The sequence below is a fragment of the Ambystoma mexicanum genome, chromosome 4q, assembly GCF_040938575.1.
Source record: "Ambystoma mexicanum isolate Mex_15411 chromosome 4q, UKY_AmexF1_1, whole genome shotgun sequence".
In the NCBI taxonomy this organism is placed as follows: Eukaryota; Metazoa; Chordata; class Amphibia; order Caudata; family Ambystomatidae; genus Ambystoma; species Ambystoma mexicanum.
Genome location: NC_090928.1, coordinates 25,354,040 through 25,377,435, shown reverse-complemented (window position 1 = coordinate 25,377,435; position 23,396 = coordinate 25,354,040). Strand labels below are relative to the sequence as shown.

General features: G+C 51.3%; 1 protein-coding gene across 9 annotated transcripts in view; it reads right to left on the bottom strand.

Annotated features, from left to right (window-relative positions):
- EDARADD (EDAR associated via death domain) overlaps nt 1-23,396 on the bottom strand; it is a 1,165,333-nt gene that overhangs the window by 481,886 nt on the left and 660,051 nt on the right. The gene's annotated exons all lie outside the window — the stretch shown is intronic.

The window sequence follows — 23,396 nt, the reverse complement described above, 5'->3', positions numbered from 1 at the left end:
TATCAACAAAAAAAAGTGTTCCATTTGTTGATCTTCGATAGATAACATCTGCACATCTCGCCCCTGAGGCAGTGAATAGAAATTAAAGTGCAACGACCTTGTGGATCTCTGAGGATATTCATTGTTGTGTTGCAATGCTCATGCATTTTCTTGTACTCATGCATGTACTCCAGAGTGACTTGTGACACATGGTGTAGATCACAAGTTTAACACCTTCAAATGACCACATGCACTTCTGGCCTCCCCAGAGCACACAGAAGGTGCAGGTGCAACTGTAGAAGTGAACAAATCACAAGCAGCACATCTTATCTGTACGTATGCAGTGATTTTACCGAGGATTTTTTATTCGAGGCATGTTTTACCAAAACATGTTTACTGTCAAAAATACTGATATTTTTAAAAATATAGATATATGGGCGGTAAGGGGTTAAACCAGGTGGGGAGGGGCTGGGGATATTAAAGCATGGGGAAACAGAGGGCTTGGTGGAGGAGGGGGGAGCCCCCCAAATAACAAAAATAAGAATTCAGTATTTTTTCAGTAGAACATGCCTCAAATAAAAAGTCTTTGGTAAAATCACATAGAACCATTTGTACAGACTCAATATTGATTTTGTTTGCGACTCTATTTTAATGATAGTTGGACAGAAATGAAGTACAGCATGCTCTTGTTTCTGTATGTTGGGTAGGAAATCAATAATGGCATTTTGGGAAATTTGATTATAAGGAAGACTCGTAATTATCTTGAGATGGATCCTCTTTGTCCCAAAGCATAATTCTGTGATGCAGTACCTTTTGAAATAATTTATTTTCAACCTGTGGCTAATTTCTCATAGGTGTTACATCTACTAAAGTGTAAAAGAGCATCAACAATTTAGTTAGAGCAATACATAATAACTACATTGCCGCCTTTGTCAGCTTTTTTTTTTAATTAAGATACTCTTATCTTGACACAAATTTAACAGTGCTTTATTTTCTGGGACCTATTTAATTTATGTATACTAAGCATATCATCCTTTCTTGTTCATTGCCTCTGCAAACGTATCAATATGTTTTTCAGAATCGAATCATAGAACAAAATATGGGTTGCCTCTTGTTGGAATATTGGGTAATGTGATCGTTTATATATAAATTCAGTTGTACGTTTGTAGCATCAGGTGTATGATATTCCTCTGTAAACATGAGTTATGTTAGAGGTTATTTATACCATGCACTATCATCACCTGTGTGGTCCCCTGGCAGATATGTAAAGCAAGAGGGTAAGGTGGGGGGAGGGGTAAATTAGTAGGACTGGGCAGGAGAAAAGAGCAAGAGAGCTGTGATATACCTTTGGCAGCTTCAGTTCCGTTTACACCATGCCCTGAGCTTAGCTGTGTTTTTCAGTTGGTAGCCTTCATGTGCTGTTGTGTGAGGCTATGTGTGGTTTCTTTTGTTGTTGCAGTGTAGTGAAGTGTGTGCAGTTTGTTGTGCCTTAGAGGTTTGGTTGTGTTAAGTTCAGAGTTTCAGAGGTGCATGCAGAGGGGTGAGTCTTTTAGTAGGGTTGGTTAGTGGCATCACTATCTAGATGGGATGCATGCTGATATCCACAATTCCATCTAGATGTGATGCATCCAATCTTAACAATTCTATCTAGAAGCGGCGCATGCTAATCTCCACAGTTGTATCTAGAAGCGACGCATGCTATTCTCCACAATTGTATCTAGATGTGACGCAAGGCTAATCTTCACAATTTTGTCTGGATGTGATGCAAGGCTAGTCATCACAATTCTGTCTAGATGTGGCACATGCTAATATTCACAATTCTGTCTAAATGTGATGCATGCTAATATTGATAATTCTGTCTGAATGTGATGCAAGGCAGAATTCCATCTAGATGTGATGCATGCATGCATGAGTGTGCACGTGTCTTCTACAGATCTCAACGTGACAGAACTTTTTAAATGTAAGTTTCAATGATAAATCATAGTTTTGACGGGGCAAATAAAATATCCTTTTCCAAAACCGTATCCATGATTCGTTTTTTTGAGGAAAAAGTTAATGTCAAACTTTGGAATGCTGCTAAGGTTGTTCCTGTGCCATTTTCATCAATGATCGTGTAAAGATTTCTACTAGAGAATGTTTTTTTTTCTCTTTCCGTGGTTACATTTGACTCTGAAGCCACTTTTTACGGACATATACGTGTATCTTGGAGCATGAGTTCCCAAAAGGCACCTTTTTTGAAGGCAGTGCCATTGTTAGCTATCTGAACTTGTTATATATCGTCTAAACAAAATCACGTATTCATTTTGTCTACTGGGACCATAGTATTCCTTGTTCCTAGCAGATTGTCAATCATTAGGGAGAGTTGCAGGTAGCATCTCTTGCCTTGTGTTAAATTAGACCCAGTTATAAATCAAATTTGTCTTCTGTAACACGACAAATTATTTCATTTTTAAATTGTTGTCAGTTAAGAAGAATCTATGCAAAACCTTCCAATAGAAAGAATGGAACTGGAATAAGAAATGTTTTTCAATTAAAGGTGAAAGGAGACAATTTTGATTTATTGATAAAAGCATGTGCATTATATCTTTTATTATCTTCCAAATGGCTGCAGCGAATTCCGACATAGTTAATTATAAGTCTGAGCATTGTTATATTTGTAATGATAATATACAGCATGTACGCATACGTTGGTGGTGACAAATTGACAATTTAAGCAATGTCCTTAAGGGGCTATACAAATATTGTTGAAGTTTGGAAGTTGGCTAGAAACATTAAATAGTACGATAAGGGTTTCCTCATAAATAGGTCATCCAAATGTTGCATCTTTGGATTCATATGTGATGAAAACATATTAACATTTGTTGCTGATTTACATATGAATTTTTAGAACAATCAGTCGCTTGCTGGTATTTTCGTCTAGAGTAATTTACCATATTCCAAATTGCTCAGTGGTAAGGGAGAGGGTGTAATGACCTTCTCACAAAAGTTGGTGTAAAAGAAACATTTCAGTACAGAAACCGGTAGCTTGACAGAGGGGTAAAAGATCCATATTCTCAAGTACTGGATATTTTACCACTATTGGCATACTTGCAATCAGACCCCAACTTTTTTGAGAATTAACTCCAAGTTTGTAATCAGGTCCTTTGTAGCACTTACCCGATTCATCAACCTTCGGTGTCCCCTTCTGCCTCCCAGCTGGAGGGTGTATCTGGTCTGGCGGTTGAGCAGCAAGCAACCACTCTTTAAACAGCCAGGCTTGCGCTGTGCGCCTGCAGTAGGGGCAGCCTTCTTGACAGAGGTGCGCATGGACGAGAGACTAGTTTCTGGTTTCCCTGCTTGCATCCTCCAAAGTGCCAGGTCCATTGCTAGGGTAAACACGGGCACAGAAGCCGGACGCAATTACCATGTGGGCCAGCATAAAATCAGAGACACTGAATGGATTGGTGCGTCTCAATCCTTTTCCTCGTGTTGAGATGATGCTGACTTGTATCTCCATCAGAACCAATTGGGTCTCTGCGGGGTCCTCTGATGCCGAATGTCGCTGCCACAGGACCAATCGTCTTAGCATGTAATGTGGAGATTTCTTTGGGAATTGCCCAGTTCACCTTGTTCGGTATGGGAAGGGGTTAGCATGATCTCATGCAGAAGGAGGAGACCTTCCTGAAATCATGGGAATCTCATGCCAGCTACAGTATTATTTGCTCTTTAAATCCATCTGGTATGGGGTACACGTTCTAAGGAAAAAATCTCTGTCCCAGCCCTACTTGATTGTGGGGCCTCTAGAAATAACATGAACTATACCTTCATCCAGCAACAAAAATTCCAGTCCAGGCGAAGAAAGAAGTGACAAACATCCAGGTGATTGATGGCACACCATTGGCCCCTGGGCCCATAATTTGTCATACCATTCCCATGCAGATGTTCATCAGCTGACATCGGGTGTCTTTGGCCTTTGATGTTATTCAGACACCTGCCTACCCCATCACACTAGGATTACCATGGTTTATTAAGCACAATCCCAGCATTAATAGGAACACACAAGTACTTATATTCTGCTCTGACCTATGCACTTCTCAATACTGCATGGAAAGGAAGAGTCCACACTGTCCATCCCTGTAGCCCAGAGCCCGTTGACCCAGTCAAGTCTCGTCAATGCCTGTGTGTCTTTGCCTAGTGAATACCATTCTTTTCAAGATGTCTTTCAGGAACGTGAGAGTATACCTTTGCCCCGTCATAGGTCTTTTGACTGTGAAATAAACCTTAAACCCGACCAGCCACTACCCAGTGGGAAGATTTATTATCTTATGGTGAAGGGGAGAGAGCAGTTGAAGAAGTTTTTGAGGATTCTTTGGAGCATGGATAAATCGTCCCTCCCAAGTCACCTCTGGGGGCTCCATTATTTTTTGTGCTCAAGAAGGAAGGTACACTGAGGCTCTGTTAGACTTTTGTGGAATTATTGCCATAACACAGAAAGACTCCTATCCATTGCCATTGGTCAGAGACATTCCAGAGTCACTCAGCAATGCTCAGTGTTTCTCCAGCCTGGATTTATGCAGGGCCTACCATTTGGTGCATATCAAAGATGGCCATGAATGGGAAATGGTGTTTAAAACACCTTTGGGGAACTTCAAGTATCGACTGATGCCATTTGGATTAGTTATGCCCAGCAGTATTCCAACATTTTATGGACACAGCCTTTTTTGATCTGCTTGGGATTTCTGTTTGGGTATACTTGGACGATATACCCACCTCATCCATGTTCCTCACATAGTCGAGGTACTTACAAGGTTAAGACAATACCACCTCTAGGCCAAGCTCGAGAAATGCATGTTCCATGTCCACCAAATCAAATTCCTAGGATATGTTATCAGCCCTGAAGTTATCCAGATGCATCCAAGGAAGATGAAAATCATGCAGGCCTGGATATCTCCTACCAATAAAAAAGCTGTCCAGAGGTTCTTGTGGTCTGCTAATTATTACATGCGTTTCATCATGAACTACACCAAACGGACTCTGGACAAAACCAAGTTGCTGTCGGCCCATCAAAAGCTCCAATGGGATGGTAGGGCTGAGACTGCATTTCAAGCACTAAAACAAGCTTTCCAGACCACAACTTTATTGCAACATTCAGAGAATCCTTAGCCTTTTATCATTGAAGCGGATGCCGATGATCAAGCCATTGGTGCAGTCTTATAAGAGTGGGATGCTTTTGAAGAATGGTTTCAGCATTTACAGGTGGGTCCATTTCCTGGTGAAGTCCGCACTGACTACTGTAATCTGTAGTACTCGAGAACCATCAAATGCTAAAACAGCTGACAGGCCCGGTGGGCGTTTTTTGTTATGCAGTACGACTTCCATGTCACATTTATCCAAGCATCCCAGAACAAGAAAGCTGATGCACTGTCCTGCTTATTACAAGAAACCACTGATGGTGACCTTGCTGGCTTGATATGACCTTTCTTGATGGCTATGATTCCTTTAATCAGCCATTTCCAGCTGGACACCAGTGCTGATCGAACCCTTCCGGGGTTACTGTCATCATCTGCCAATAAGTGGGAGAGGGGACGGCTATTTTATGATGACTGGCTGTATGTGTCATGAGCACTTCTTCTGGCTAACTTTCATGATTACAAACTAGCAGAACATTGTGGGATGAAAGCTACCAAGGAGTTGATGTTCAGACAACTCTGGTGGTCGGATCCTGCTTTCGATGTTCGGGATTATGTCAGCTCCGGACATACCTGTAACCAGGCTAAATCAGATTATAGGCGGCCTCTTTGCCTTCTACAATCACTAGAGACGCCAACTTGCCCCGGCACACCTTTGCCACAGATTTTAATGTGTAGTTACCACCATCCAGGGGCTGTATCTGTAAAATGGTGGTTATCGATTGTTATACCAATTTATTACACTTCATTCCATTGGCCAGATTGCCTACAGCCAGGGAAGGCAGACCGTTTCTTCACCGCCATGTTCCATCAGCATGGTTTTCCAGGCAAGATAATTTCTGACCCAGGTTCCCAGTTTACCTCACGGTTCTAGACATCCTTGTGCCGCCTCTTGTGGATGCATCCTGCCCTTAGTTCCGGATACCACCCGCAGAGAATGGACTTACTGAAAGGACTAACCAATTAGTTGAAACGTAACTGAGGTGTTACACCAACATTTTGCAGTCTGACTAGAAAGCATAGCTGTCATCTGCTGAGGTGGCCTACATTAACTCTCTCCACTCAGCTATGAAGCTTAATCAGCATTACTGCACCTATGGGTTTCATCATGAGCTCTTGCCCATGGTACCTGTTCGGCCGGATAAAGTGGTAGCGGCTTCTGATTTTGTTACACACCTCCAGGACAGCTGGGTTGCTGATCAGTGGCTGATCGTTCAGTCCACCCATGAAGAGGGGGCTAGATCATAGGCGAGGTCATGAGCCTGACTATCAAGTGAGGGACAAAGTCTGGCTGTCGATGCATGATTTGCCTGTATAGAATTTGTCCAGGAAGCTGCTTCCGAGGTACGCTAGTCCATTTAGCATCATGGCCTGTATTTCCCGTGTGGTGTTTTACCAGCTTCATGGCGTGTGCATCCTGTGTTTCATGTGTCCTTGCTGAAAATATGTCATCTGACTGGTTTGCCCACACCTTGTCTCACCCTGGTGCTGTTCATGTCTCTGATGCTCCTGAATATGAAGTTGACCGCATTTGTGATTCTCACCTGTGCGCTTTTCCTGGAAACTCAGTGCTCCGTTGGTCGTGGGAGGGGGCGGTGTGTCGTGCTTCCCCACTTCACCAACCTGTGGCGGTCCTGTCCTCTTCCTGGCTGGATGGTATATCCACGCTGGTGTCTGGTTTCCCTGCAAGCATACTCCACAGTGCCTGCAACACTGCCAGGGGCAATACAGGCACAGACGCCAGAAGCAACTACTTTGTCAGCCAGCATAAAACCAGAGACACCAAATGGATTGGTGCAGCTCAATACTTTTCCCTGTTTTGAGGTGACGCTGCCTTGTCTCCTGCCCTTGCCTGTTCTGTTCCTCCTGGTTCCTGCTTCTTTGCCCCCTCCCCGTCTGCTTTTCTTGGCCCTCCCCTTTTCACTCTGCACTTGTCTTCTCTTTGGCCTGCTGGCTGCTCTATTCAAATTTGGTTTAAGACCATTTCTATCTTGGCCTTTTGTCTCCAGCCGCTGTCCTCCTTACCATTTGGCAGTGGAGTGTCACCCCTTTCAGTGCTTGCACTGCCCTGACACCACAGTAATCAGGGGTGGCATCTATCATTTGTGGTGTTTGGGGAGCTTTTGTCGCTATAGGACAACCTTTCCTGTTAGCCAGAGGGAAGGAGGCCTCACCACACTGCCCATCAACCGGAGTGGACGGGATGCACGACAACGTGGAGACGTACGTAAACGCAGCGGGGGGTATTGCATGACATGCTTAGTTCTTAATGTTCCAACATAATGCCATTCTTCAGTGCTGTTCTTTTTACATGATGAATGATGCTTACCTGTTACAGTGTGGCTAAATCACTGAGCACACCCTATTCCTCTTATTGGCAGCACCTTTGTTTATGTAAGTGGCTGATGATGGAATATGCTTGTATCACAACTATTCTATTCATTTGTGTGATGTTAGCTATGTACCAATGGATTTCTGATTTCCTTTTGTCAATCAGTACTCATTTCTTTGACTTCAAAAGGGTGAAAGTCTGAGGCCTGCCCTCCCGGAATTTGGAGGTGCCGCTATAGCCCAACAAGAGCGGCACCATCAGGTCTGCCTCGTGGGCCATGCCGGGGGTCTTTGCTCTCACTGCTGCTGTGACCTCCAGTAGGGACAATAGGGAGGGGCACAGTGGCAGAATGGCTGAAGGGGCTCCTGAGGGACCCTCGGATGTGGAAACAAGGCACAATTACCACACACGAATGGATACGCCAGACACAAGGTTCTGTTCCCAAAATCTAGGGTTTATTGCAATACAAAATAGTCCCAGTTGGCCAAATGGTCCCACGCCCTGCGACGTGGTCTAACAGACCTCGGGGGATGCAAGAGCGTGAGGGACGTACATCAGTTACATATATACAAAAGGAGCACCTTACAATCAGCAATGACACAGTATGACACATTCGATGCCGCCCCCAATTCATTTCTCTTTGAATTAGAGGTGATGATTGACCATTGTGACAAATATGACACCTTAGACTACCATATTTAGTAACGGTTTGGAATCTCCAATTTTACAGACACCATTCTTTATTTGCGAGAACACAGCATTTCTGTTTTCATGGGCAAGCTGCGCGTAGGAGACTGGCACATACCAGGTCTCATTATCTCTTAGTTTCGATTCTCGCTCTAGAGGTCAGCCCGCTCTCCGGGGCCTCACTGTGCTCAGATAGGGGGGCCGTAAAGAAGAACATAATTCAACTCTTTAAATGCTAGTTTCATACATTGATATTCTTTCAGGAGACTCGCTGGCATTCGTGTACTGATTAAAATGCCTTGCTCCCTGCCTTCAAGGATATGTGAGGGAGGGAATCGGGCATTTCTGTCTGGCTTTCCAGTGTAATGTTTCAACATGTTTCTTAGCCTTGGATAATTGAAGCAAAATAATATCTACAGCAAAGCAGTTTTACATGAGGCAAAGTGGCAACTTTAGAGAGAGCAGAGAGAAAACGAAATGGCGATTCTGGTCATCTTAAAATGGCCTCACTCTAGTTGAACTGATAGCTACATAATAACTAATGAGTATATATTCTTAACACTGTAAATGAGGCGATTGGTCTTCGGCCAACCAATTAATCATGCATTTCCTTCCGCCCAAGGGGTGTTTAGTATTTCTGAACTGACAGGGCTGGTGACATGCTGCTTTACTTGCATCCGGTACGCCCTCAAGTATATAAAGGTTTGCTGAGCTCTGTGTCCAGCATGTTTCTTACTGCCGCCCACGCCTCAGGATGAAGAAAGCCCACCTTTCAAACCACTTTATGCTGGAAGTGTTTATTGTTAGCTAGGAAATTGGTTATTGATCACTTTCAATTGTGTTATGAAGATCTAAGTGTGTAATTATACTGTGTGTTTATTTGAGTGTCGCATTTTGTTGGTGCTGTTGACAGGGACCTACACAATGGATTATGAAAATGTTCCAACCATGGCCAAAATGTGGAACTAAGATGAACTATGAATTTGCTTGTGGGTTGAGGGGTCTACACGCGTCCAATAGGCTAGGCTGGCGTGGACAGTGGAGATGGCCCCTCGGGTTGCCCATTGGGTGAATATGTAGCCCAGGCTTGGCCATTGAACTGGCCTGCTGGACATTGTATTCTGCAATTAACCGTGGAACAGCTCTGACAGCTTGTTGGTCAAACCGGCAGCTGCGGATAGGGATGGCTCCTAGGGTCAAGGTCATGGTCACCGATTATGGTTGATGTAAAAGACAAGTGTGGTCTCCGTCCAAATCAGTAAGAATTTCTCTGTAATAGAAAGCAGCCTGTTTACGTCCAAGAATCGGTGTAATATCTTTTGTTATAATACAATGGGCCTCATTACGACCCTGGCGCTAATGGGCTAACGGCGCCGTAAAAGGCTACGGCGCCGTTAACCCTTTACCGCCTTACTACGAGGTCCCTTTCCGGGACCCGACCTGAACGGCTGGTGTAGACCAGTCGTTAAAGTAGGGACCCGCAAAGGGACCTTGGTGCTAAGTACGGTACCGCAATTTGCGGTACCGTACTTAGCGCCTTCCCCAGTCCCATTGAGCCCTATGGGGCAAAAATGGGAATGGGGAAAGGCCAATGTTCAATGGCGAATTACCGCCCCGCCAACCTTGGAATGGAGTGGTAATTCCCCAATGAACATTGGCGGACTCGTTACGATACCGGCACCAACCATGGTGCTAATAGCGCCATGGTTTAGCGCCAGTATCGTGATGAGGGCCAATGTGTGTTTCATGGAGACATGGGCATATATGAGTGGTTCCCCTATAACCTATGATCTAAGGGTAGCACATGTATTGGTTTGGGGACTTGCAAAGTTTGTGAAGCAGTCTGTGGGTCCCACTTTGGGAAAAGGGAGCATGCCTAGCAGCCAATATACGCCCACCGCAGGGCGACTCAATACTTTACCTCAGAACTACTGAACTTTCTTGGGATACTCTACAGCCCAGCATTAAAGGTTGTGGAATCAGACAAAGCCTATGAGTCTGAGATCTGAAAACCAAATGTAAGTTTAAATGAAAGTGGAGCTTTTAAAAAATCTGAATTGGCAAACATACCTTAGGCTAGTGGAAGATTGCAACAGCTCTATGGTTTAGGGTTCACTCACTTCAAATAAGCTGAACTGCTCAGACGAGGGTCATATTGTAGCCCGCATATTAGAGCTCTTTAGAACATGTGATTGAGACCATTCTTTCAAATACGTGAACATGGGGAATAAAAACAGGGTCTCTGCATTTAAAGTTAAACTGTGAAAAAGAAATGCACTTACTGTTTACTCGAAATTAGTGAGAAGCCCACAGACTAGCTTGGGTAGAATAAATGGGGTTTAAACACTTTCGTGTAAAATATGGATAATGCTCTTCAGTAATACGTGCTCATTTTAGGTCACAACACTAAGAGGCCGATTCATGGAATAATTAGCGCGGCGCAAGTGGGCAAAAACGTGCGAATCGCAGTGGAATAGCGAAAATCGCAGTGCAAGTGCGAAAATCGCACGAAAAGCAGCGCACATCGATTCATGGAAGTCCGTGCGCGAGAAAACCAGCGGATGTGCGATAAAAAAGAGCGCGGCGCACGTTGGCGCACAGGCCATCTAACAGCGTGCTCCAGGTCACAGCGAAAATCGCACAGGCCACAGCGAAATTCGCACATAGCGCGGCGCACGCAACAAAAGTAGGCGGAACACGGGCGTAACAACTTGCCAAAACGTGGGCGTCACGGGGGAAGTACAGGGCACAAGTGCGCGGAACGCCCACACGCTCGCCTACAACACGTATTCATGGAATAGAATAGGGCAAAAAAGCGCACGCTCAAACCAGCGCACAGGTACAAACACGACCGCCACAAGAAAGCAGGCGGTAGCGTCTCTGCGGCTGTAAGAAATGTGCGCCAAAAGGTGCGCCAACAAATAGCACCTATATACTGCCATGATGAATGTCCTATACTGTGGCCCTCCAGGACAAATGACGTGCAAAGGGGTACCCACAAACACGGACACCCGCTGACAAAAAATACGTGTGCGTGTATACCGGGGTGCGCGGGAATTTCCACACGCGATTTCAGCATGGTACGTGTATTTCAGGGGTGCGCGGGAAGTTCCACATGCGATTTCAGCATGGTACGTGTATTTCAGGGGTGCGCGGGAAGTTCCACACGCGATTTCAGCAGGGTACGTGTATTTCAGGGGTGCGCGGGAATTTCCACACGCGATTTCAGCAGGGTACGTGTATTTCAGGGGTGCGCGGGAAGTTCCACACGTGATTGGCCCAGTGCGAGCAGGGTACGTGTATTTCAGGGGTGCGCGGGAAGTTCCACACGCGATTGGCCCAGTGCGAGCAGGGTATGTGTATTTCAGGGGTGCGCGGGAATTTCCACACGCAATTTCAGCAGGGTACGTGTATTTCAGGGGTGCGCGGGAAGTTCCACACGCGATTGGCCCAGTGCGAGCAGGGTACGTGTATTTCAGGGGTGCGCGGGAAGTTCCACACGCGATTGGCCCAGTGCGAGCAGGGTACGTGTATTTCAGGGGTGCGCGGGAAGTTCCACACGCGATTTCAGCAGGGTACGTGTATTTCAGGGGTGCGCGGGAAGTTCCACACGCGATTGGCCCAGTGCGAGCAGGGTACGTGTATTTCAGGGGTGCGTGGGAAGTTCCACACGCGATTTCAGCAGGTTACGTGTATTTCAGGGGTGCGCGGGAAGTTCCTCACGCGATTTCAGCAGGGTACGTGTATTTCAGGGGTGCGCGGGAAGTTCCACACGCGATTGGCCCAGTGCGAGCAGGGTACGTGTATTTCAGGGGTGCGCGGGAAGTTCCACACGCGATTGGCCCAGTGCGAGCAGGGTACGTGTATTTCAGGGGTGCGCGGGAAGTTCCACACGCGATTGGCCCAGTGCGAGCAGGGTAGGTGTATTTCAGGGGTGCGCGGGAAGTTCCACACGCGATTGGCCCAGTGCGAGCAGGGTACGTGTATTTCAGGGGTGCGCGGGAAGTTCCACGCGCGATTTCAGCAGGTTACGTGTATTTCAGGGGTGCGCGGGAAGTTCCACACGCGATTTCAGCAGGGTACGTGTATTTCAGGGGTGCGCGGGAAGTTCCACACGCGATTGGCCCAGTGCGAGCAGGGTACGTGTATTTCAGGGGTGCGCGGGAAGTTCCACTCGCGATTGGCCCAGTGCGAGCAGGGTACGTGTATTTCAGGGGTGCGCGGGAAGTTCCACACGCGATTTCAGCAAGGTATGTGTATTTCAGGGGTGCGCGGGAAGTTCCAAACGTGATTGGCCCAGTGAGAGCAGGGTACGTGTATTTCAGGGGTGCGCGGGAAGTTCCACACGCGATTACAGCAGGGTACGTGTATTTCAGGGGTGCGCGGGAAGTTCCACACGCGATTGGCCCAGTGCGAGCAAGGTATGTGTATTTCAGGGGTGCGCGGGAAGTTCCACACGCGATTGGCCCAGTGCGAGCAAGGTATGTGTATTTCAGGGGTGCGCGGGAAGTTCCACACGCGATTTCAGCAGGGTACGTGTATTTCAGGGGTTCTGGGGAGTACCACACGTGAATTGGCCGTGTGGGCCCTCCCAGGTGTACGCTCCACAACCTTCACGGACCCTGCAGGCAGCCCACACCACGGGGGACTACCCTGCACCCATGCTCATGTCCCGCAGGCAGCCCATCCACCATGGGCATGCCCCCCAGCCAACCCACATGTCACCTTGCACTACTGATCAACAATGCATGTCTACCACCACCCCCACCCCCCTGCCACCATGGGCATCCTCCACCAGGCCCCCACTCATGTCTCCCACCACCCCCACACCCCAGCATCCAGGGTCACCCTCCACCAGGCCCCCACCCATGTCTCCCACCACCCCCACCCCCCAGCCACCAGGGGCAGCCTCCACCAGGCCCCCACTCATGTCTCCCACCACCCCCACCCCCCTGCCACCATGGGCAGACTCCACCAGGCCCCCACTCATGTCTCCCACCACCCCCACACCCCAGCAGTGCAGGGGCAGCCTCCAGCAGGCCCCCACTCATGTCCCCCTGCACCCCCACCCCCCTGCCACCATGGGCATCCTCCACCAGGCCCCCACACATGTCTCCCACCACCCCCACCCCCCAGCATCCAGGGTCACCCTCCACCAGGCCCCCACCCATGTCTCCCACCACCCCCACCCCCCAGCCACCAGGGGCAGCCTCCACCAGGCCCCCACTCATGTCTCCCACCACCCATACCCCCCTGCCACCATGGGCAGACTCCACCAGGCCCCCACTCATGTCTCCCACCACCCCCACACCCCAGCAGTGCAGGGGCAGCCTCCAGCAGGCCCCCACTCATGTCCCCCTGCACCCCCACCCCCCTGCCACCATGGGCATCCTCCACCAGGCCCCCACTCATGTCTCCCACCACCCCCACCCCCCAGCATCCAGGGTCACCCTCCACCAGGCCCCCACCCATGTCTCCCACCACCCCCACCCCCCAGCCACCAGGGGCAGCCTCCACCAGGCCCCCACTCATGTATCCCACCACCCCTACCCCCCTGCCACCATGGACAGACTCCACCAGGCCCCCACTCATGTCTCCCACCACCCCCACACCCCAGCAGTGCAGGGGCAGCCTCCAGCAGGCCCCCACTCATGTCCCCCTGCACCCCCACCCCCCTGCCACCATGGGCATCCTCCACCAGGCCCCCACTCATGTCTCCCACCACCTCCACCCCCCAGCAGTGCAGGGGCAGCCTCCACCAGGCCCCCACTCATGTCTACCACCACCCCCACCCCCCCAGCATCCAGGGTCACCCTCCACCAGGCCCCCACTCATGTCTCCCACCATCCCCACCCCCCTGCCACCATGGGCAGCCTCCACCAGGCACCCACTCATGTCTCCCACCACCCCCACCCCCCAGCAGTGCAGGGGCAGCCTCCACCAGGCCCCCACTCATGTCCCCCTGCACCCCCACCCCCCAGCATCCAGGGTCACCCTCCACCAGGCCCCCACTCATGTCTCCCACCACCCCCACCCCCCAGCAGTGCAGGGGCAGCCTCCACCAGGCCCCCACTCATGTCTCCCACCACCCCCACCCCCCAGCATCCAGGGTCACCCTCCACCAGGCACCCACTCATGTCTCCCACCACCCCCACCCCCCAGCCACCAGGGGCAGCCTCCACCAGGCCCCCACTCATGTCTCCCACCACCCCCACACCCCTGCCACCATGGGCAGACTCCACCAGGCCCCCACTCATGTCTCCCACCACCCCCACCCCCCTGCCACCATGGGCAGACTCCACCAGGCCCCCACTCATGTCTCCCACCACCCCCACCCCCCTGCCACCATGGGCAGCCCCCACCAGGTCCTCACAATCCCCAATCATGTGCGTAATGGTCAGCCTCCACAGCCAAAAAGCCCTACCAAGTAACCCATTCACCCACATGGAAATGGAAATCACATGTTACACCCCCAATGTTCATTAAGCTAATGAACCCATGTCCGTCACACACAATGGTTGCAATTGAATGGGAAAACACACAACATGACATGCATGAAACCAATGAGATGATACCACACAGTGAAGTATGCTAACAAAATTGTATTGAAAAAAATAAAGAATGCTAAAGAAAGAAAACAAACTACAATGTGAATGTGAGAAAAAAAGCTGCATGTCCGTATAAAAACACAAAACTGCAAATCAGAATCCAAAAAAATTATGTCCAAAGTCAAATGTAAAAAAATCTCCATGCAAAAAAGAACTATGTACAAAACTAACAAGGGTCCATGAGCCCAACTGAACAAAGGAAACCTACTAAAAAACCTACCTAAAAATCAACTATATACAAAAAGTGGAGCAGTGTCCGTCGACTCCAAATCATAATAAGAAAGAAAGGAAACCTAAAACTAAAGAACTATATACAAAGGCGGCGGGCAAGTCCACCGGCTCACTCCGTGGTGTCCCGGGCCAGGGCATCATCGAACTCCTGTTCGATGTCCCGGAGGCGGTCCAGTTCCATGGCCCCGAGGGTCCGCAGGGACGACGCCGTGTCCTCCTCCAACCCCCTGCGGATTGCCTCGAGGCACTCGGCCCGCCTCAGGGCCCTCCGCATGGAGTTCTCCGCCCTGACCATTGTGAGCCACGCCTCTTCCGCCCGCCGCCGCTCCGCACCTATGGCGTGGCCCAACCGCTGCCACACGGAAGACACTCTCTGTCCTGGGTCCCCCTGCCCTCCGGCCGATGCCTGCCCCTCCGATGTCGAAAGCCCCGAGCCTTCATGTCTCCCACCATGTTGCTGCTGCTGCTGCTCTGCCTCTGTCCGTGCACTGCCTCCTGCTGCCTGCACATCATCCGCCGGCTGGGGTGCACTTGTTGATGTGGCCACCCCTGCTGGACCTCCGACTCCCGACTGTGGCAGGGATGCCTCCTCCACCAGCCTGGCTGCACCGTCAGAGGCAGCTCCACAGGGCACCCAGGTGACTGATGGGTGGGAAGATGGCACAGAGGACGACTGGCGCGTAGGGGGTCCAGTTCAGGAGGGGGTCGAAGCAAGCCCCATCAGACAGCGGAATCCGGCCTGGGTGACCTGTCCCAGCAGGCTGACGTGGTCAACGAGCCATTCGAGATGACGTGCAGTCTCTCCATGAAAAGACTGCAGGTCACCTCGCATGGCCCGTTGACGCAACGCCACACCAGCCAGGACAGGCTCAACCCGGACCTGGATGGCCACGTCCGCAGGCAGAGGAAGGCCAGTTGACGTCAGCTCATCCCCTGCCTGAAAACGGGTCTGGACGTAGGCATCCCTGCTGGTGCAAGATGATGCAGGGACAGGATCGGGGACAGGATTGCACACAGGCACCTCCGCGGCCGCCTGTGCTGCCTCCTGTCCCTGGTCCTGGACTGCACCACTAGCACCAGTGGGATCCCCACCTCCAGACCCCGTCTCTGGTGCTTGCACGGCCTCCTCCTCCACCAAACCCCCCACCAACCTGGATGACTCTGTGCCATCTTCCCCTGTTGGGCCCTGTGGGGTCCCAGCTGCCCCTTCTGCTGCCGAGGAGTCCAACTGCAACCTCCGCCTCTTGGACCTCCCCCCGGCAGCTGCGGCCTGGGACGCGGCACCGGACTCCTCACTCCCCGACGAGATGACAACACGGGAGGGGAGCCGGGCCTTGCGTCTCCGGCTGGCGGTCGGATCCCCGCCGCTGTGCTCCACAGCACCTTCTCCACCCTCTTCATCAGTTGAGGCTGCAGACAGGGAGAAACAAAACACAGGCATCAGGGCACTGTACAATGGACACATACACGCATGACAGTTGCACATGAGTGGCATTGGCAAACCTCAGACATGTCATCACAATCCCCAACACACATGTCATTGCAACTCGCACACATGAGCCATACCACAGCCATATCGCAACTGCCACCACCATCCCTACACATACAACAGCATCAGCAGCCAAAGGGGAGCCAGACATCACATGCAACACAGGAAGTGCACCACACATGTACACACACCACCACACTTGCATGCATGTCTACACCTCTGCCAAGTGTTGCACTGTTCAGACGGGCATCCATGTCACATCACTGTTGCACCCTTGACAAATACACACACATGCACATGTACACAGTGCTCAAACATGCAGCCGAAAACAACATACATGCCTGACATCACGGACATGTCTACTTACATACACATTCATCCAAACATGTGTGCACGCACAACTGCATTTGCCATGCAAGCCCACACACACAAGCACCATCCATGTCTCACACATTACAGCCCTCGCATGTGTCAGACCCACGGCCCTGTACACCCCCACCCATACTCGACCCCATACAAACAGATGTGCAACCGGCACAATGCCGAATAATCACCACACGCACTGCTCACAATCAGGATGCATGTACACTCACCGCTCGACTCCAGATGGGTCTGCTTCTCTAGGACCTGGACGTGGAGCGCTGGGGATATGCGTTCCAGGACCCCCATCTGTTCTTCCGACAAGTGGCCCCGGCACCCCTTGGCATCCGCTGCCTTCAAGAGGCGCCGGGCCTTGTTCAGGGTCCTGGACCTGAAGTCCTCCCAGCGCTTCCTGACATGTTGTAAGTCCCGGACTGCCACCCCCTCCGCGTTGATGGCAGTCACGATGTCAGTCCAGATCCGAGTCCGTCCTTCCTTGTCGGCGCGGGAACTTCCGAAGAGGGCATCATACTGCCCCAGGACTTGCTCCACCAGGACACCAACTTCGGTGGCACTGAAGCTGGTGCCCCTCTGCCTCTCTGACCGGGGGTTGCCAGTGGTCACAGATGGTGTTTGCCCCGACATGACAACCCCAGAGGCAGGAGTGGGTGGGCAACTGGGTCCTGGGGCTGGGCTGTGGAGCGATGGAATTCCAGTCGGGAGTCTTCGGTTCCAGCAGGGGTGGTCACAGCAACAGCACCCCTGGCTGATGTGCAGGCAGCAAATGGCAGTGCATGTGGGCAGCAGGCAGTCAGGCAGCAGCAGATGGCAGGTGGGAGCGTGCTCGGGGCTCTGGGGGGCAGTAGTTCGGCCTTCTGGGCAGGAGCGTGGTCTTCCGTGTGCTTACGCGTGGCCAGCTTCGTACGGAGTGATTTGGCACGTGAAAATCCTGCACGTCAGCGTGAAAACCGAGGAAAGGCCCTTAGCGCATAAGCGCGTCAGCACGCATACGCGATTCTATTGGACCAAAGGCCCTCAGCGCGTAAGTGCGTCTGTGACGTGACACGCACGGGTGTTTCCCACACAGCACGTGATGACAGAGCACACGTGGGAAGACTGCACGTCAGTGTGTCATCGCGTGTGATTGGTGGAAATGGCCCTACACGCAGAAGTGACAAAGCGTGTAATTGGTGGAAATGGCCCTAGCGCGTACACGCCGCGTAAGTGACGCTGGACGTGTGGGCCTGTATAAAAGGTTCGCGTAGAACACCATTTCCTTGTACGTGCTTTTCGTGGAGAGCGAGTGGGTGAATTCTGTACTTCTTGTCGTTTCACACGTGATTTACTTCACAGCGTTTCAAGTTCGTATTCCCTGTTACCTCTGACAGCTTTTTCTCTTTTTTCACTTTTACTGGTTTACCTGGGCCTGTTCCCTCAAACAGTGTTCCCTACTACTGTTGTCCTGTCTCCTCAGACAGCGTACAAATCTTCTTTTGGCGGGGGTGTTGCCAACCAAACGCGCTCCTTTTTCACGCTCTTTTACCTGGCAGACGGTGAGTCACGCACGTATCTAACATCTGTGCTTGCCCCGTGTGTAGCCTACCCCTTCAGAGGTCATTCTAGGCTGCGTGTGACACGCATACGTTCATTCTTGTGTTACTGGGTGCCACAGCGTAGTGCAGGTTTTTCTTTCTGCACACGTGGTCTAGGAGGGGTTGCGTGCACGTCATCTCCCTTTTTTGGGGCTCCTGTGCGTAGCGTGACCCGTCATCTTTCCCCAGGGGTTACAATCAGCCTTGCAAGAGCACTAGGGTACAATTACCATCTGGTACCCAACCCCTTTGACCCCCAATTGCCCAGGACAATATTTTACACCCACTCCCATACGCACATTAACATCAGTGCCATGGCTGGGAGGCGAGGATTCCGTAAGGGTGGCAAAGGTGGAAGAGCCACAAGTGGTGGCCGTGGTGGATCCGGTAGGGGACGTGGTCGTTACTTGCAGGGTGAGCCTGTCCCCCCATGTGTGGAGGACCAGTCAAGGGCACCCATAATCCCCCCCCCTCCCGTTGAGGCTGATGTGGCTGACACCATCCATGCTCAGCCCTTGTTGGACCAGCCCATTGCGGCACCAGACCTGGCTGACTCCATGGCTGACTTCCAGGTCAGCAGGCCTATGACACGTGCGCTGGTGCACGTTGATGTCACCATGCCACGTGCATCTGGGGCAGCAAGGTCATCTGCTGCACCAAGTAGGCAGGGCGGAGAGGCTGCAGGGGCAGCTGCGGCTCCATCCACCCCAGCCCTCACACACCCAGCCCGGACAGTGTCGGTCCTAGTCCATGCTGCTGACATTCCCCCTGACACCATCACACTAGAGCCAATGCCTGCACCAACTCCCATGCTGAGTGTGCAATCCCACACTCCTGATACAGAGTCCACCAGGGCTCCTGCCCCTAGTGTCCAGAGCGGCGCAGGACACTCAGGATCACCACCACCTTCCAAGCGGAAGAGGAAGAGTGCTCGTCCGGCACAGGCTGATGCCCCAGACACGGCTACACAGTCCGGCCCATCCAGGAAGCCCAGCTTCACGGATGACGAACTGAATGCACTTGTCGAGTATGTGTCCGCACATGACAACGAGATGGTCATTGTTGCAGGATCCAAGACCACACCTGCACAATGCCAGGCACACTGGCAGACCGTTGCGGACATCGTAAGTGCCCTTGGAATCGTGAGGCGCACAGCCAATGATTGCTATAAGCGCTGGAATGATCTAAAGCGCAGGGCAAAGAGTAAGCTGGCCTCAAGTCATGCCGCAACTCTAGTGACTGGAGGTGGGTCTCCAGTAGTAGACATGGAACTCACTCCACATGAGTCAGTCGCTGGGACCTACGTCACGGAGGAACAGATCCAAGGCGTGGGAGATTTGGCTGATTACGAGGCATTGTCCGGTGAGTGCACATGCATGTGTGTGTCATCCATGTGCATGGTGTGTGTGAGGGCTTCTGTTTGTGTGACAGGTGAGAGTGTGTGCACCTGAGTCGTATGGGTCAGCCATGTGCTTCATGCAATACGTCCTGCGCAGCTGCATTTGGCCATAGCAGTATCCCTTCTGCCAACAGTAGACATCTAGCCCAACTGCACGCCAGTTGCCCTTGAAGTGTCACCTTGCCACAACATTGTTGCTTGATTTTTCACTGTTCATTTAGTCAGATTGTTTGCATTCCACCACTTTTACTAGGCATGTCGCAGTCCTCTAGTCACATGTCTGACATGGCTATGGTAAAGTGGAGTGACTTTGTTACCTGGATATCATTTGTTCAAACATGTCCCTGTGCAATTGCACCATTTCGGACTGGCAGCTCCAGGTGAAGAATCTGACCTGTTTGAATCAGAAAAGCTATTACATGCGGGAACTGGACTGAATGAATAGGTGCTGCCCTCCTCTCCATCTTCACTCAATAGCAATGGTACATGCCATCTGTGTGATGGCATGTGTGTTTCACCTGCCAATCACAGGCCAATGTGTGATGCCACTGCCAGGCAGCATGCAGAAAATGTGTTCATCTTCCATCTTGGTGTCATCAGTGTGTGCCATTTGCCTGCCCTTCATACGCAGTGAGAGTGCATGCATGGGAGGGTTTTAGTCATGTGGGACATGTGTCAAACAAGTACTGGTTCTCTTGCTTCTCAGCCCTCATTGTGTGCCATGGTGCTAATGCCTGTTTCCATTTCTTTGTTTTTATGTCTTTGCAGGGGAAGACGCACCTGATACTGCTGGGGTTGTGGAGATGGTGCAGACCCAGGAGGGGTCCGAGGGCCGACCAACCACCAGTGAGGGACGTGGTGTGGTGGTGGGTGAGAACCCACAAGTGCTGCAGATCCTGCTCTCAAGGGGTGTCTCTGGCTGCACCTCCCCCGAGCTGTACTCAGGTGTTGATTCGGATGAGACCTACGTGCCGTCGCAGGTGAGTGTTCCAGGGAGGGATTCTGTTCTGTCTCACCCACCTGCACCAGGGTCAGAACCCTCAATGGGGATGTCAGTGTTGGCAGCTACGCCTTTGGTGGTTACGGATGCAGGGTCACACTCCGCGACATCTGATCCTGTTCCTGGGCCAGCAGATCAGAGGGGGAATGCAGTCCTGCAGCCTCAGGCAGTGCCGGCACAGCAAGGCGCAGTTCGCCTTGCCCCAGACAGGTGTGGTGCCCGCCGACGTGGTGGCCGTACGCCACCTGGCAATACCGCATGGGAGCAATCCATTTACGGTATGGCAACCCAACAGGCAGCATCATCCGAGATGATGGCTGAGGCCATGGATAGGGTGGCCACTTCCATTGTCCCCCCTGAAAGGCTGATGGAGCGACGAGAGCAGGCAACCGACTCCATCTGCCAGTCACACAGGGAGGACATGTTGGGGTCCAACAGGGACAGGCGGGCGGCACTGGCGACTCTGCAGGAGGCCATCTCCATTGAGTCCCAGGGCCACAGGGAAGCCCTGAGGCAGGAGCTCCTTCACCTCAGGACGACTCTTGTTGAGCTCGAGGCTTCAACACACCAAAGGACAGAACAGCAGCTGGAGCGTCTCACCCGTACGCTCTCAGCTGAGATGCAGGCAACGAGGGCGGAGGTCCGGGCATCCCGTGAGTTGTTGCATGGGGACCTCCGCACACTCATCCTCCAGAATCAGACCTACCACACCCGCATGCTTGCAGCCATGGAGGAGCAGACTAGGGCCTTGCGTGGGCTGCCTCCCATAGTGCAACCACCTCCGGATGCAGCTGCACAGGGTGATAATAGCGACAGCAGTGATACTCCCACAATAGGGTAGCCGTGTGGGCCATGAGCCCATGGAGGTGTTTTTTTTTCCCAGGATCCACGCAGGTGGGTTCTGGTGTGCATCCTGTCCTCGGACCTCCTGGGTGGCCTCCCCAACCCCCCCGGGCCCTTCAATGGCCATTTTTTATTTTTTTTATTTTTATTTTTATTTTTATTTATTTTATTCCCAATTTTTTTGGGACGATTTGTTGGCTTCCGTGGTTCCTGTGGGCATATGCTGCATTATGGCTGGGCACATGCAGGCTTGTAATGTATTTGGTTCAGATGCTTGGGTTTGAGTCACACACACCCCTCCTGCTTCCCGTTTCCATGGGCTTGCAAAGGGTGTGCCCAAGTGACAGTGAATTACACAGTGACGTTGGACTCCCATGAGCTGTGTGGGCAGTCTGTAGTCAATACTGTGTATACATTCCTAGTGCATATTGCTGTTGTGTTGTACACTGCATGTTGCATTGATGTGTAACTCATCTTCTGTGTCTACCTCCCAATTTGCAGGTCCCTTCCTCATGTCTACACAAGGACCTCTAGTCTGGAGATGTGGTCCATGTTGGCAGCAGTGCACCTACAACTCTACATGGCGCCAACACTGCACAGTTGGTAGTGGTTGGAGTGCAGGCATTTCCAGGTGGTGAGACTACTAATATTTAACATTAGTGATGTCATGTTAATGGTAGTACGTGCTCAAGTTTGTTGTTGGTCCGGCATTACTGTGAGCATTTCAGGTGTTGCAAGTTTCTAATAGGGACACTGTACATTGTGACACTAGTGTCATGTTGTGGGGATTACTTTGTTTACCTGCAAATAGCATGACATGGCACGGTGTGTGGTGTGGCGGTGCTGGGGTTGGGTTGGCTGACATGGCACTGTCCTCTTGTTGCATTTTGCAAGTGGGTATTCATTTTAGCTGCTTGAATGTGTAACTTCACAAAACTGCATTGGTGGTGTCTTTGTGGATAGGGATGCACACATTGTGACACTTCCAGGTGAACAATCTCAGGCTGATATGGTTTTCACGGTTCTTTCTCCAGACATTCAGGATCAGTGTCAGGTTGAGTCATCATTGATTGTCAGTGGAATGTGCCAGGGCAGTGTGCACTCCACAGGGGTGTGATTTCTATGTGCAGTAATTAGCCACTAGCTGTGTACGGGCTGCCTCCCCCCGTGCCCTTTCCCCTCCCATGCGCAGCGGCTGTGCATGTGGTTGGGGATGTGGGGGCACCATGTGGGGGCACCATGTCCACGGCCAGGCCCCGGCGTGTTGCAACGTTGTGCAGGACACATGCTGCCACTATGATCCTGCACACTACTGGGGGAGCGTACAACAGCTGCCCGCCAGAACGGTCAAGGGAGCGAAAGCGTTACTTCAGCACTCCAAATGTGCGCTCCACTATGCCCCGGGTTGTAATGTGGGCTGCGTTATATCTTACCTGGGGTGGCGTGGTGGGGTTCCGAATTGGCGTCATCATGTGGGGGCTGAGAGGGTAGGCACTGTCCCCTGTGGAGGTGGTGATTGGTATCATTGGTGGGGTTGTGACCTTGCTCAGTATCTGACATGCATGCATGTGCAGTGGCATTCATACTCACCAAGCAGCCATGTATCGCCATGCCGCCCAGCTTCTAGGTCCCGGCTTAGGGTGGACATTCGGTAAATGAAGCTGTCGTGGGTTGACCCGGGATAGTTGGCATATACTGAGGTGATGAT